This window comes from Miscanthus floridulus, chromosome 17 (genome assembly GCF_019320115.1).
Source record: "Miscanthus floridulus cultivar M001 chromosome 17, ASM1932011v1, whole genome shotgun sequence".
Taxonomy (NCBI): Eukaryota; Viridiplantae; Streptophyta; class Magnoliopsida; order Poales; family Poaceae; genus Miscanthus; species Miscanthus floridulus.
In genome coordinates this window covers 84,735,796-84,749,009 of record NC_089596.1, presented here as the reverse complement: position 1 = coordinate 84,749,009, position 13,214 = coordinate 84,735,796, and the positions used below count along the sequence as shown (strand labels likewise).

The 13,214-nt window shown below is 43.6% G+C and overlaps 1 long non-coding RNA gene across 1 annotated transcript; it reads right to left on the bottom strand.

Moving 5' to 3' along the window:
* Positions 1-11,879: 11,879 nt before the first annotated feature.
* LOC136517109 (uncharacterized) lies at positions 11,880-12,358 on the bottom strand. Its single transcript, XR_010774226.1, has 3 exons — positions 12,300-12,358; positions 12,032-12,211; positions 11,880-11,940 (listed from the first exon to the last, which is right to left on the bottom strand). It is a non-coding gene; the product is annotated as an uncharacterized lncRNA (long non-coding RNA).
* Between the last annotated feature and the right edge of the window lie 856 nt (positions 12,359-13,214).

Here is a 13,214-nt window from a genome sequence, read left to right as displayed (position 1 = left end):
ATAATACGAATGTTGATCAACTAGGCCACGAGAAAGGGCGGTGTGACAAGAGTGGTGGTGCTCCACTCCGCCGTATATATGTCTGTACACATGGGTGAACGAGGGCGGCGGTGCTCCGCCGTATACATAGAAACGCATGGACGAACGAGGGCGGCGGTGCTCCGCGACGTATATATACATGCATATGAATACAAATGATGTATATATACGTGTCGGCGCGGTGGCCGGTGTGCTGACGACGACGACATGAGGCGGGTCGGCGTGCTGACGACGACGACGACGTGAGGCGGGCCGGGGCGGTGTCGGTGCGTGATGTTGTGATCCTATGTACCATGTGAACCATGTAGTCATTCATCATATGAGAAACGTATAAGTCATTATGAAATGTAAGTATATGTGTCATTCATCATATTACTTTAGCAACATTAATATATTATATCTGTATATTCAAAGTTCACAAATGAAGAAACGTTGAAGTTTTCCTTCATTTGTCTGTAGCCATGCATGCAAGTCCAACCAAAACTGCTTACATCATCACATGTGATATTTTTTATAAACTAAAAAACGCTTAATTTTTATAAACCAAATAATATATAGTGTGTTTATTATACAAGCCATGGATTTACATCGATCTAATTAATTTCTAAAGTAATTTCATATTGGTGGTCCTTAATTAAACTTGTCATGATTTTGTGATTCAAATATTCATTTTCAGTTCCTCGCTCGCTGCATATATAGAGTTCCAAATATATAGAGTTCCTCGCTCGCTGCATATATACAGTTCCAAATATTCATTTTCAGTTCCTAGATTTTGTGATTCAAAATTTGGAATTTTCAATCGACCTCGAGCGTTGACATGGCTTCCACCAAAGTTTTACGTAGTTTTCGACGTGATCTATGATTCGGCAGTGGAGGGCTCGGGCGAATGTACAAAGACATCGACGAACATATCACCTCGAGCTCGGCAGGGGAGGGCCTCGGGCGCGGTGGAGGGGCCTTGGGCGCGGAGGAGGGCGTGGTGGAGGGCCATGGGTCACGGAGGAGGGCGCAGTGGAGGGCCACGGGTCGCACGGAGGAGGGCGCGGTGGAGGGGCCTCGGGCGCGGAGCAGGGCGCGGTGGAGGGCCATGGGTCGCGCGGAGGAGGGGCACGGGCGCGCGCAGTGGAGCCCGCACGAGGAAGAAGAGGGCGGCGCCGGTGTCACGGAAGGCGCGGTGGGGCCACGGGCGCGGTGGAGGGGCCTCGGGCGCGGAGGAGGGCGCGGTGGAGGGCCACGGGTCGCGCGGAGGAGGGGCACGGGCGTGCGCAGTGGAGGCCGCACGAGGAAGAAGAGGGCGGCACCGGTGTCACGGAAGGCGAACGGACACGGTGGAGGCGGCGCGAGGAAGAAGAGGGCGGCGGTGTTCGACGAGGAAGAAGACGAGCGGATCGATCTGCGCCAGGCGCTGGAGGTTATATATCAGGGAGAATTACTCCCGGTGCCAGCCACCAACCGAGAGTAAAAACCCTTTACTCCCGGTGCGTATTACCAACCGGGAGTAAAGGTAACACGCACCGGGAGTAAAGGTATACCTTTACTCCCGGTTGGTAACACGCACCGGGAGTAAAGGGTTTTTTTTGGCGGGCCACGAAACTGCAGCCCACCTTTACTCCCGGGTGGGATTCCCACCCGGGAGTAAAGGTGGGCTGCAGTTTCGTTTCCCGCCTGTTTTAAGCAATAGTCTTGTTAAATACAATAGAAATGCAATAGTTTTTGTTAAATACATAGTAAATTAAATAAAAGGCATAAAATTATTTTGTTAAAAATATGAATTTTCTTTTTGTTTATTGCACATAGGAAAAATCTATAACCTAACTTTTTTTTTGTTAGAATTATAAAATATAATGTAACTAATATTTATTATGTCGTTAATGCAAAAATGTAGTGTTTAATTAAAATTATTAAAACTATTGGTTTTGGACAGAAAATTTGTTTTCACGTCATTTTAACGTTAATATTTTAATTTTTCATCACTCGGTATCCTAATTTACCTTTTTGAGAGAGAAATCCCACCAAATCAAACATTGATTTAATTTGAAACATGGCATAATAAACATCTGAATTCACAATTATTACATAATATCTCAAACACACACTATATTAAATCACTATATCATCAAGTGGGCACAGCAGTGAACTTCTTCTTTACGTATGTCCCTTGGTTATGATCGCTTCGTAACCATGGAGTGTCCTCATTATTTACCAAGATGCTAGGGTCTTTGTTCACTTTGAAGGGCGGAATTCGGTCATCCTTTTCATATTCTTCTGACATGTCTGACTTGTCCTCAATTCCCACGATGACTCTTTTCCCTGAAAGAACTATGTGACGCTTTGGCTCTTTGGTTGAGTCATTATCGTTTTTCCCTCTTTTTGGTTTGGTAGACATATCATTGACATAGAACACCTGATTCACATCCTTGGCAAGGACGAATGGTTCGTCTTTGTACCCAATATTACTAAGGTCTACTGTTGTCATTCCATACTCGTTGTCTACTGTTACCCCGCCTCCGGTCACCTTGACCCATTGGCACTTGAACAATGGGATCTTCAAAGTAGGTGCATATTCTAGTTCCCATATTTCATCTATGCGTCCATAATATGTCTGCTTATTCCCATTCGGGTCTGTGGCATCTATGCGGACACCACTGTTTTGGTTGGTACTCCTTTTATCTTGGGCTACTGTGTAGAATATGTTCCCATTTATCTCGTACCCTTTGTATGTGACGATATGCCATGATGGTTGCATAGCCAATAAATACAGTTGCTCATGGATGCTCTCATCACCTTGACATTTTTTTCGCAACCAACCGCCGAAAGTTTCTATGTGCTTATGCGTAATCCAAGCTTCAGTCTTCCCTAGAAACTCGGATCGTAAGAGATCCTTGTGTGTCTCAATATACGAATCTACCAAAGAGGAGTTCTGTAGAACTGTGTAGTGCGCTTTATTGAAATAATCATCATCCGTACCAATATATGTTTTCCTCCCTAGTGTCCCCTTTCCGCTTAGTCTCCCCTCATGTCTCGATTCAGGAACACCAATCGAGTCAAGGTCGGGAATAAAGTCAACACAGAACTCAATGACCTCTTCTGTTCCATAGCCCTTGGCGATGCTTCCTTCTGGGCGAGCACGGTTGTGAACATATTTCTTCAGGACTCCCATGAATCTCTCTAAAGGGAACATGTTGTGTAGGAACACAGGACCGAGAGTGAAAATCTCCTTGACTAGGTGAACTAGGAGGTGTGTCATAATATCAAAGAAGGAAGGAGGGAACACCAACTCAAAGCTGACGAGACATTGAACCACATCATTCTGTAGTTTAGCTAGATCAGTTGGATCAATTGCCTTTTGAGAAATTGCATTGAGGATTGCACATAGCTTCACGGTGGCTAGACGTATATTTGGAGGTAGAATTCCTCTTAATGCAACTGGAAGTAATTGCATCATGAGAACGTGACAGTCATGGGACTTTAAGTTACAGAATTTCTTCTCTGGCACATTTATAATACCCTTTATATTCGAGGAGAATCCAGATGGTACCTTGATGTTGTTTAAGCATTCAAACATGATTTCCTTCTCCTCTTTGCTTAGAGTGTAGCTAGCAGGACGTAAGTAATGGCGTCCATCATCTGTCTTCTCTGGATGCAGGTTGTCTCTTTCTCTCAAACAACGCAGGTCCTGTCGTGCTTCAAATGTGTCCTTAGGCTTTCCATACACTCCCATAAAGCCTAGCAGGTTCACACAAAGACTCTTCGTCAGGTGCATCATGTCGATCGAGCTACGGACCTCCAGGACTTGCCAATAGGGTAGGTCCCAAAATATGGACTTCTTCTTCCACATGGGTGCGTGACCGTTAGCGTCTTTTGGAATAGGTTGGCTTCCATGTCCTTTTCCAAAGACGACTTTCACATCATTGACCATATCGAGTACATCCTCACCGGTTCGATTGCGAGGCTTGGTCAGGTGGTCTGCCTTCCCTTTAAAATGCTTGCCTTTCTTTCTTACGGGGTGATTTGCAGGAAGAAATCGACGATGGCCAAGGTACACGACCTTTCGACATTTTTTCAAGAATACACCTCTAATATCACCGAAGCAGTGTGTGCATGCATTATATCCCTTGTTTGACTGTCCTGAAAGATTACTTAGAGCAGGCCAATCATTGATTGTTACGAACAACAATGCTCGCAGATCAAAGTGTTCCTGTTTGTACTCATCCCACACACGTACACCTTCTTTATTCCACAAAATGAGAAGTTCGTCAATAAGTGGTCTCAGGTACACATCGATGTCATTGCCAGGTTGCTTCGGGCCTTGGATGAGCACAGGCATCATAATGAACTTCCGCTTCATGCATAACCAAGGAGGAATGTTGTAGATACTTAGAGTAATAGGCCAAGTGCTATGACTACTGTTCTGCTCTCCAAAAGGATTGATACCATCTGTACTTAAAGCAAACCTTAAGTTTCTTGCGTCATTTGCAAACTCCGGGAATTCTCTGTCGATTGCTCTCCACTGGGACCCATCAGCAGGGTGTCTCAACATATTGTCTACCTTACGGTCTTCTTTGTGCCATCGCAATAATTTTGCATGTTCTTTGTTTCTGAACAGACGTTTCAAGCGTGGTATTATAGGAGCATACCACATAACCTTGGCAGGGATTTTCTTCCACGGACGTTCGCCCTCAACATCACCAGGGTCATCTCGCCTGATCTTATACCGCGACGCATGGCATACCGGGCATGCATCCAATTTCTCGTACTCTTTGCCACGGTACAGGATGCAGTCATTAGGACATGCATGTATCTTCTCTATTTCTAGCCCCATAGGACAGACAACTTGTTTTGCTTCGTAGGTAGTGGCGGGCAATTCATTGTCCTTCGGAAGCATCTTCTTTTGAATTTTTAGTAACTCTCCAAATCCCTTGTCAGATACACCATTCTTTGCCTTCCATTGCAGCAATTCTAGTGTGGTTCCCAACTTTTTCTGCCCTGCATCACAAGTTGGGTACAACAATTTCTTGTGATCTTCTAGCATCCGCTCGAACTTGATCTTCTCCTTTTCACTTTCACATTCTCTTTGTGCGTCACGAATGACCTGAGAAAGATCATCAGCCGGCTCATCTTCTGCGGCTACCTCTTCTTCAGCTTCTCCCATTGCAGTATCATTGAAGCACGTACCATCGGGAATAATATCATTGTCGTCCCATTGTTCTTCTTCACCTTCTTCCATTACAACACCGGTTTCTCCGTGCTTTGTCCAACAAATATAGTTTGGCATGAAACCCGACTTGAACAAGTGTGAATGAAGAGTCCTTGAGCAAGGATATTCCACCGTATTCTTACATATGGCACATGGGCAGCACATGAAACCATCGCGTTTGTTTGCCTCGGCCGCACGTAACAAAGAATGCACGCCGTCAATAAACTCTTGGGAGCGGCGATCAACATTATACATCCAATGACGGCTCATCTGCATTACATGACATAAATACCATATTAAAACCTAGATCATAATTAATTATTTATACAACATGCGTGCCACCACAAAAGATACAAATTTATGAAAGCATCGCTACAATGTAGACAATCCCAACTACCACTAAAAGAACTAAAGCTAAAATACATTTCAGTAGCAGTAGGATTTCACGACCAATCTCAACTAAAACAGACAGATCCCCCGATTGTGCAACATCTTTGGGCTTCTTCGGCTGGATCACTGCCTCATTAGCCGTCGTATCTGCCTGTTGTGCAAGATATTTTTGCATGAGTCCAACATACTCTTCCTCCCAGTAGAAGCCTGAACATCGTCCACTGCCATCCCACTGAAATTAAAACAAAAAATTAGAACTTTAATCACAACCATCATGAAAATAGGTATAAACTAACCATAATCATTAAATACGATAAAATAACTCACATTGCGATCCGGACACTTGTAGAAGATACGATCCTTGTTGGGACCCTCCTTCTTCACTCGGTACTCCATCACAATCTTCGTCTCATCACGACACTTGCCGCATGGAATGAGAGGGAGGCCCGGCCTAAGTCGCTTTGGAAACCCATGAGAGGCCGAGGACCCGGAAGCAGTTGCCATCTACTCTCTATACTCATTTTTTAATACACTATGAATTTCTCCTTTTATAAACAAATAAAATTAAGAAACTATAAAATTATCTAGATCTCTAAACAATGATATTTTTAATGGTCATTGTGTTCTCGTCTTTTACTGCGGCAGGTAAGTAATTCACATGATATTTCTGCAAATTAACAGAAGAATGGGAGTGTACACACATAACAGACTACTGCGACGATATCGGGACGTGTGAATAAATAACCATCCATACTAGTTGACCTTGCTTACGTGATCATCTCGGCGAGCATTTCTCCACCGGACGGCACCGTACTTGGCCACGGAAGAGCTCCAATTCTACGAGGAAGGGAACACGGTCTTCCACGACCGTTGCCGCTCTCCCTCGTAGAATCAAAGCTCCTCCTTAACGTCCGTTACCGCTCGGCAGAGAACGTGCTCGCCGAGATGAACACGGTCCGCAAGTTCAACTAGTATGGATTTTCTATAATTTTCTAACTATTTTCTAAGTTTATATTTATATATATACTACGTTTGGGTACGGTGATTGACAGACTACTGCGACGATATCAGGACATGTGAATAAATAACCATCCGTACTAGTTGACCTTGCTTACGTGATCATCTCGGTGAGCATGTCTCCACAGGACGGCACCGTACTTGACCACGGAAGAGCTCCAATTCTACGAGGAAGGGAACATGGTCTTCCACGACCGTTGCCGCTCTCCCTCGTAGAATCAAAGCTCCTCCTTGACGTCCGTTACCGCTCGGCAGAGAACGTGCTCGCCGAGATGAACACGGTCCGCAAGTTCAACTAGCTACTTTAACCTTATTTCATGTAAATATGCAAGCTTGAAGTGATTTTGAGCTCAAATTGCTTACAAATGAAAAAAAAACCAAAATAAAGAACCATATATATATATATATATATAGTGAACAAAATGAGATAAGACAATGGTGAAAAATAAGAGTATGAGATTGGTAACCTTTACAACTGAAGAATCGATGGAGGAATCGAAGAAATCGATGGAGGAATCGAATAATGGATGGAGGAACAATGGAGGGAGGGAGGAAGCAAGAACACTACTGCAGTGAGCTTCAAAATGTGCTGAGCTCGGGCTCGGGGAGGAAGGAGGAGCCGGCCGGGATATAAAGGGGGGACCTTTAGTCCCGGCTGGTGGCTCCAACCGGGACTAAAGGTAACTTTCCAACCCCGGGCGCAGCCACGGCCCGGGAGTAGACCTTTACTCCCGGTTGGAGCCCCCAACCGGGAGTAAAAGTATACCTTTAGTCCCGGTTGGTGGCTCCAACCGGGACTAAAGGTCCCTGGCCACCTCTGTCTGGCGCAGTAGCCGTTGGGGCAGGGACCTTTAGTCCCGGTTGGAGACACCAACCGGGACTAAAGGTATTTCTAATCCCGGGCGCAAAAAATTCCGGGACTAGAGCCCATTTTGGCCGAGGATCAAAGGCCTGTTCTCTACTAGTTGCATATAGCCATAATTCTTTAGACATTTGAATATGTAGTAGTTAAATTTTATAAAATAGTTTATAGCAAAAAAATATAAATAGTTTGATGGCACATATTTCAGGAAGTCAAACAAAAACACTTTGTAGTTGATCATTAGAGCGACAATAAATAAATCACCACGATAAACCCTAAACTCTAGCTACTAAAGTTGATGGTATCTATATCTTATACTACCAGCATCCAAAAGAGAATGCAATCATAGTTTTGTACTAAGTCAAACTATTGATAAGATTATAGAAATGTGTATAAACATTTATGACACCCAATAGGTATACTATAAAAATATATTCCATGATAGATCTAATTATACTTTGGTATACCATATATGATACATCTATTTTCTTATATAAAATTTGATCAAACTTAAGATGGTTTGACTTAAGGCTAAACTAGTTGCATCATTTTTTCAAAAGGAGATAGTATATAACAAAACTAGAGAAGTGTCAATTCTTCTTTTTCCTCTGATTAATCTTATAATTTCTAACCTTTTGAAGATGGTGTCTTATTTTAAAAGTATATTGTAATTAAATAATATTAGATAGATAACAGATTTGTCCTATAAGGGTATAAAAGCTCAGAATTGATAGCTGCACATTAAGAACTTGCTCCAAGAGCCCCCTCTATACCCTTCCTTATTGATAACAATAGACTTTGTTAAAAAAAACCTCCAATAGCTTCTTTATATGGATCTTCAAATATTGTCAGCCTCTATTCTGGATTTCTTGCTAGCTAAAGATGGAGAGCACAAGAAACAGAAAAAGTCATTGGATGACATAAAGATATAGAAAATGATTTTTATGCAAATGGTTCTCCAAATGATGATTTGGAGAGTGATTTTAACAAAGACTCTTGGAGATGCTCGGAGGTTGTTTAGCTGCACATAAATCTACCTCTATCCGTATTGGGTTAAAAAGGATTTATAGGTGAAAAAATAACTAATCACCTCATTAACTCTGAAACCATGTAGATTAAGGTGAATTAAAGTACATCCATATAAACCCTAACCGTGCTGTCTGCTGATGCTGATGGGAAGTGCGCGCGGAAATTGAAACCCGAGCACCCTGTCTGCTGATGCTAATGGGGAGTGCACGCGGAAATTGAAACCCGGGCACCCTCCGCCTGCCCGGTGACGATGTGGTCGGGCTCCAGGGAAGAGAGAAGCCAAGAACCCTGCTGAAGGTGAAACGCCGGCCGCCACCCGCCGCCGGGGCGCCCGGCCGGGCCGGCGCAGGCTCCAGCCCGTGGTTGCCGCCGCCGGCCGCCTGCATGCGCGCGGCCTCCGCCTGAAGAAACACACACCCGCAGGACGTACCTACGTACGCCTGAAGAATTAAAGCTCGTCCAGCATTGCGTCTGCGGTACGGTGCACCTCCACCAGCCAGCAGGAGATGATCAGACGAGCACGTTCTCTCTCGCGAGCTAGTGGTTCGCAGCCGGCGGCCATCCATGCACGGTGCACGCACCGATGTCGACGCATGGGCACGGCACGTCCGTCCGTGCACTACGTAACGTACGTGTACGTATGATCACCTGCTTGCCCCATCACCATCAGGTTAGCGTGGACCGTACTGCGCTCCATCGAGTGTTTCGGGCGCATGCCACGGCCGAGTCCGTCCCATATCATCGACCGGCCGGCCGGTGGCCGTGTATAGGTCGGCCGGTACTAATGATCATCTCTCGGGCCGGGGTGCACGGTACGGTACGAGCGAGAGCCGGCCGTAGTGAATAGTCTTGTGGTTCGGCAAAAGCTGTCCTTTAATTCTGATGAACTGATGGGTAGTTGCTACTGAACAACGCACCAGAGATACCTGCAAACACGCATGCATGATCGTCTTTCACCATTGTGAAACCTAGGGCACATCCGGGTACACCAGTAGTATTTTGCGCACTGATCGAGAGCAGCAAACAAACACATTGCTCGTTCGCTGGTCTGGAAGAGACCAGCCAGCCGGCTGGTCCCCCTCACGTGTTACTGTTTATCAAACCGGTCAACAGTATTTTTCTCTCACAACAAACCAACCGGAACAATGTTTTCAGCCAAGTTTCAGATCAGCGAACAGGGCCCAGTATTGTGCGGTACAGTAATCACTATATTTCTTTTGACAAAAGAGCAAAAAGTGTGCAACGCGTGAATAAAGTGTATATGTTACGGAGTATTAGCTAACGTCGGTTTTCGTTATTACAAGCAATTTTTTTTATTTCACTTTTTGTTCTTATGCAGTGAAAGAACAACGCCACACGACCATGGCCCGGGGTGTATATATATAAATATAAATATAAATATGCCGCGCTAACGCTGACACAAATTCTTCTAGAGTTGTTCCTATATACCATGCTCTCATAAAGCGTCCGTACCATGTTATCATAGCGCATAATTTCAGAAAAATAATTAGAAATGATCTTGGTGACATGGTCGGACCCCACAATTAAATTCGCCCCTGAAACATATACGAGTGCTCGCTGCACTGGAGAAAGAATCATTCTGCCTCTCAATGCAACCCTGCTAAACTTTGGGCCTATGGCTATTATTCTATATCTTATATCTCTCTCTCGTATAGGAAGCTATTATATGTATATATATATAGTACAGTACTCTCAAATAAAAAAATGAGTAAAAATAAAATAGTACACACAACATGCATTATCCTGTACTGTTTCCTATATATATGTGCTAAGGAATTTACAGGGAACCTACAATACAAAAAAAAAAGTGTGACAGTACAGTATGTAGTCTATTAATTTGAAAGCATAGTAGTTCCCTCACAAATAAAAATTGAAAGGATAGTAATGGGCGATCAACCAGTACCACTAAAAAATTCCTACTCGCTTATAATTTATTGGATTACACATCTCTGTCAAATCTTAGGGGAAAACAATAGAGCCAATGAACCACTAGGGTGGATTGAAGTAGAAAACCAGAAGCATAATGGAATGCATAAGCATTATTGCTAGTTGGATTTGCACATACGTGCATGTGCGGTGGTTTATTGTAATAATCACCTTCTCCTACCACTAAAAAGAACAAAGTGTGGATATTTTTTGGTGCGGCATTTGTTTTGTTTCGTCCGTCTCACTAGTAAAAAAATGGTTTCTATTCCCAGCTGCCAACCCCATTTATTCCCGGTTACGCAACCGGGAATAAGAGTTCGGGAATAAAGGGTTAGTATACCAACCGGGACTAAAAAGGTAGCCACGCCAGCGCCTGGGCTGGCCCCTTTATTCCCGGTTGGTATTACCAACCGAGACTAAAAAGGTAGCCACGCCAGCGCCTGGGCTGGCCCCTTTATTCCCGGTTGGTATTACCAACCGGGACTAAAGGGTCTTTTTTTTCTTTTCCTGCTTATTTCAATTGATGATTCTTTTTTGTTTTAATTTGGTTTTCGAATACGCATTATTCGCTGCAAAGTAATATACGTATACGCGCGCGTACTGTAAAGTTTTCGCTCGATCAATGCACGCAAGCAACACAAGTAAAAGTAAACTAAAACATAATATTACATTTCATCGTCACATGTAAAGTTTGCATTAATTGTACATTTCATCATCACATGTTCTTTGGATCAATATGAAATTTGGCTTTCATCATCACATATTTGGGTCATAGTAAAACTCGCCGCCGGGAGTTAAGACCTGATCATTCAGAAATCCACCTATTGTCTCTTGGATTGCTTTGAGATGGTGTGTGTCCAGGGTTTTTTTCTTCAACCAACGAGTCTTTAATTTGAGATATGAGATAAAGAAAAAGTATATTAGTATATATATATATATATATATATATAAATATATGTATATATATATATAAATATATGTATAAAAATATATGTATGAAAAATATATATATGTGTACACTTATCCTTTTTTCCTCTAGACTAGTTCTTTTTTAGCACACTCTCATGAACTCGCAAACATAGTATCCACAGAGATTGGTCCCCTGGGGCTGCAGCAGAACCCACTTTACGAGAAAAAGATTCGTCATCATCCGAGCATAGGGGAATTGAACTAAGGTAGGTATATAGTACTTACTTTGTATAGCACTACTTTCAGTGGCACTTTGCGTTTCATATGGTGTTCCTGACAGACCTTTTCCCAACAACTACCAAATAACATAAAAAAATATTTGGACCATTAATTTGCATGCAGAGAGACTGGAATAGTTTTGCTAGTGAGACTGCAATTACCTCTGAATAATATCTATCATCTCTTGGAACTCTTTTTCTCTTTTTTCATCGAGTCCCAGATGCCTAGAAGACCTTTCTCCAGATCGAGTTCCATCAATATCCAGTGTTCACTGCCATATCCATTAACACTCATTAATTAGCTCACAGGTACAGTGAACATATATATATGGATACACGATCGTCGACATTATGAACACTTACCTGAAGTTGTAGGGGAAGAGTATACATTTCTTGTCACGTTGCTTCTCTAAGAACATCTTGATATTGGCCTCCGTTTCTGCTTTCCATGTTGGTTGGGGTTTAGGGTTTTTGAATACGATATGTGGATCAATGAAACCAATATCAGTACACCCTCTCTTTTTGCACTCTCCCATCTCAAACCTGCATCATATATATAGAGTGAGGATAATAAACACAGACATGTACGTACGTAGCGACTTATTATTAATTAGTAGAAAGAATCACTTACAGACAATAGCAGCTGATGAGAGTCTTGTCGAGAGAGTTCCGGTGGACTAGTTGGTGTAATCAGCTAACTCAATGTACATAACGTCATCGCCATGGAACCAATGGTCATCTTTGATTCTGACAGAAATATAGAACTCTTTCCAGTGACACGCGTCGAGGTACAAGGTGTTTAGCTTGAACAATTGTGTACCCAGTTCATTGATGGTCTTAGGATTCCATAGACTCCTGCCATGCTCATATTTCTGCCATTCATCCGCTACCAGCGCACTTTTGAAGAGAAAATCGCTAAGGTCGATACCTCTCATAGCATAAAAGTTAGCAAGTTCCGCCATATCCACTTCTTTATCAGCAGGTATTTCCATCATATCCAGCATATCTATGTTTGAACCATATTCATTAGCAATAACTAGAGGAGGGACTGATTGCAATTCTTGTTCTCCGAGTTGTGCAACAGTTTTCCCTGCTTTAGCAGCTTTCTTGATTATCTTGCTAAGAGTGCGGTCAAAGTCTGATGGTGGCGAGGGCTTACGAGCTTGCTGCCTCTTTTTTTGCTCAGCTTCCACCATCCGCCTTAGTTTAGCTGGAGGTAGGTGGAAGTGCTTCTGCTCCTGCTGCTTCCTCTTCCCTGTGCCTGAGAAGAATGCTTCGACGTTTTTTTAACCGCGTCATCTAACTCCTCTTTACTCATTTCACCAGGCAATTTCTGTGGAATTGGCCTTGGTTTCACGGGGGCCTTCTTGGTCGTCTTCGCCGGTGGGGCAGATGGCTTATTTGTTTGCAGCCGTCTTCCCTGGTTCATGGGAGGAGGTGGGGGAACAGGCGTTGGAGACCTTCGAGGTGGCGTTGGGGAACACCTTCGAGGCGGTGGCGGTGGCGGTGGAGACCGTCTTGGAGATGGTGGGGATGCAGCCGTGCC